The sequence below is a fragment of the Notamacropus eugenii genome, chromosome 1, assembly GCF_028372415.1.
Source record: "Notamacropus eugenii isolate mMacEug1 chromosome 1, mMacEug1.pri_v2, whole genome shotgun sequence".
Taxonomy (NCBI): domain Eukaryota; kingdom Metazoa; phylum Chordata; class Mammalia; order Diprotodontia; family Macropodidae; genus Notamacropus; species Notamacropus eugenii.
The window spans coordinates 579369164-579372704 of NC_092872.1; the positions used below are offsets into that span (position 1 = coordinate 579369164).

At 48.2% G+C, this 3541-nt stretch overlaps 2 pseudogenes; one reads left to right on the plus strand and one right to left on the minus strand.

Moving 5' to 3' along the window:
• The first annotated feature begins 567 nt into the window (after positions 1–567).
• On the plus strand, positions 568–1447 carry LOC140519071 (small ribosomal subunit protein uS7m pseudogene; annotated as a pseudogene).
• LOC140519077 (MIF4G domain-containing protein-like) lies at positions 1422–2690 on the minus strand (annotated as a pseudogene).
• Positions 2691–3541: the final 851 nt, after the last annotated feature.

The following is a 3541-nucleotide window of genomic DNA, read 5'->3' on the forward strand; positions in this document are numbered from 1 at the left end:
GGTGTCATGTGGTTCAAAGCTTTAGATGCCACATAGAATTTCTTTATATGAAATATTGCTTGGTCTTACATGTTGACAGAGAAAGTATTCACTCAAATATTGTGATTTCATTAGACTAGCTCAATAACTATGCCACTGTTGTTTAAAAAGAATCAAAGTTTTGCATCCTTATAGAGCTAAGTCCTAACTTAAAAATAACCCTGAGAGAAGCAGCATGACATAGTACATAGGAAACGAACCTTCAGGTCAGAAAGACTCAGGTTCAAGCCCTGCATCCTGGTTGTGTGATCCTGGACAAAAAAAAACCTAACTTCTCGAAATTCCAGGCAACTCTCTAAGATGATAAATTGCTAAAAACAGGTGCAGTGGTAGAGAGAGTTTTCTCACTGAGAGTTTCCTTCACTATGGAAACCATAGATCCAGGTCAAAACAAAATAAAACAGAAATCATGGGGAAGGGTAACATTTCACTAGTTTAAGGACCTATATTTCAGTTGATACGGGTATTCTTCCTAACACAGATCACAACACTTCTATTACTTAATGATTTTTCTTAGATTTGCTGGGGATGAATAATTATTTACCCTATAGGCAACCTAGTTGTGATTCTTCAAATATAGTTAGGTTAGTCTTCAAGCAAGAAACAACAACAATCTATCCTTTTAAAAAATATTTTAGGGCGGCCCCCGTGGTGGGCTCGGAGCACTTCCTCTGCCTCCTGGGTCCCGGGGTGCGGAGAACTCTCTGGGCTCTGCTGGGATTGACACAAGTGAGATGGAGCCGCTATGATGCTAATTACAAAGAACCCCAGCTTGATAAAGACTACTACCTTAAGCCCTTGGAGGAGCTGACTGAAGAGGAGAAGTTTGAGCGGGATCTCAGAACCACACAGATTTTCAAAGCTCCCCCAGCATCGGAGACAAGCTCTTTGTTTGAGGACCCAGTGATCAGTAAATTCACCAACATGATGATGAAAGGAGGAAACAAAATACTGGCCAGGTCCCTGATGATTGAGATTCTGGAAACCCTCAAGAGAAAGCAATTTAAAAAATACCATGAAGCCAAAGCTGAGGAGCGGGAGACCATTGAATATAACCCTTACACCATCTTCCACCAGGCCCTCCAGAACTGTCAGCCTATCCTGGGCCTGGTCAGCATCCTTAAAGGTGGCTGCTTCTATCAGGTCCCAGCCCCTCTGACAGACAGACGCCGGCAATTCTTGGCCATGAAATGGATGATTCAAGAATGCCGGGAGAAGAAGCCCCGTCGAATGCTGATGCCAAAAAAGCTGTCTCATGAGTTACTGGAGGCCTTTCACAACCAAGGCCCTGCGGTCAAGAGGAAACATGACTTGCACAAGATGGCGGAGGCTAACCGAGCCTTTGCCCACTACCGATGGTGGTAGAGGGTGGGAGGGCTTGAGCCATGAGGTGTGGTCTTCCAGCCAGCAGCCCGGAACTCAATAAGCTCTAGCAGCAAGAGCTGGGACAGGGAGCTGAGCCCATCCTGGAGCAGGAAGCCATCACGAAGAAGACCAAACAGCTCATCCATCCTCTGCCCATTCATTTTCTCCAGCTGCTCTCCAATTCGATGCAGTTGTAACACCAGGCAGTCCACCTGAAGGGGTTAGGGAGGAATTCCCCATTCTTTCATGTCCCCATTCCTTTTCTCCCTCCCTTTCCCCCAGCACTAATTTTATTTCTAGGATCCCTCAACTCATCCGTGCTCCCTGGCCATGGCTTTTCCCCCTTCTTGTAAGACTCTCAGTTGGGTTGCCCCTGCTCTTCTTTCTAGGTATCCAGCCTTTCTCCCCCCACTCTCTTTGGTGGCTTCTGCCCTTCATGGGTTGTGACCCTGGTAATACCCTTTTAGCAGAGCTTTTAGACTCCTGCCCCAGGGAATAGACTGCAAAGCCTCTGGCAGCAAAGCCTCAGCTTCCTGAGAGGAGCTAAATGTTCTCCCTGCTCCCTTAGCAGCTCTGGCATTGACTACTTCCTTTCCTCCTCACCTAGTCTGGGGGGGAGGTACCCACCTCCTCCTCCTTGTGCAGGCTGTCAGGCTGTGCCATTCGAAAAAGGCAGTCATAGACAGGATTGACCAATGCCATCATAGGCATGTTGTTCACCTGATGGAGGAGGGACCCAAAGCACTGGTTCTGGTCCCCACGTCCACTAGGAACAGTCCTAAGCCAGAGCACAGGCAGAGGCTCATGAGACCACTGGGATATCAAGTTTTAGGAAAAGAACCCTTAGTGCCTCAAACACAGGGCTGCATAACCTCAGTAAGTAATGAGGCCTCTGCACGTCATCAACCATTTACTGGGGTGAGTAGCAGTGTTCCCCTGAAAACTGAGCTTAGTGCTTGGCTTGGTTTGGGGTGGGGTTGGGAGACACAGGAAGTGGGTGGTTCTCACTGGCCTCACCCTCAAGTAGTCAAAGATGTTGCAGATGAAGGTAACATAGCAGACCCAGCCCTGCAGGGATCGACTCGGAGCTGCTCCCAGGCCTGGTACTCCTGCTGCAGCCGATTGAGGAGGCCCCGACGGAAGACACTCTGGTTGGCTTGCTTGCTCTCTGCCTGTGGCCCAGGGAAGGTGGGGTAAGCCCAGATGTAAACAGGGGCTTCTTCCAGGATGTCTGCAGCTGAAAGCCTCCCTTCCCTGGTTTTCCCTCTGTTCCTAGAAGAATCCATCTGCCCCAACCCTGACACTTAGGCTGAAAGCTATGTGGTTTCAGGATAGAAAAGTTTCCCCAGTGGGCCTTTGGTAGCTTCTTTCCTGTCTTCCCTCAGCTAGCCTGGAGGCAGTTGCCTGTTCCCTTGCACCTCCTGGGGCAAGGCGGGGGGCACTCCCCTAGCCACCAACTGTCCCCAGTCCCCTCCCCCACCCCAAGACCTGAATGATGGTGTAGCAAATGCATCCGGCTTCCTTGCTGAACATACAGTCTTTCAGGGATTGGTCCACAATCACATTGGCCACTTTCTCCAAATCCACAGCACCAGGTTCTAGGGATGAGGGTAAGAGAGGTAGTCCACAGATTGAGGTGCTCTTCCTATCTCTATTATGTTACCCTCCTTTAGTACCTCTGCCCAAGAGTTCTGGCACAGGACAGCTGCTAAGGGCTTCCCAGGCATAGAGTGCTGGATTTGGAGTTTGAATCCTGCCTCAGAAACTAGCTGAGTGACCTCTGTATGCCTCAGTTTCCTCATCCATACAGTGGGGATTGTAATAACACCTACCTCACAGAGTTGTGAGAATCAAATGAGATAACGTGTTAAGCATTTATTGAACTTTAAAGTGCTACAAATGCTGGTTCTTGTAGACATGTTAGCTATACACTGCCTCTTCAGTATATGAAATATTCTTCATTGAAGGTCTGTTTTAGGAAACAGGTATGAACAGGGGACCTGAGGAGAGCTGGTGACATTATAACAAAAGCCAAGAGTAAGACTGTAAGTGCTTCAAGAGCAAAGACTTCCCTCTTTTAAATACCAGGGTTCTGGGTCACTTAATGAGCCAATAAAAAACTCAGTTTTCTTTGGCA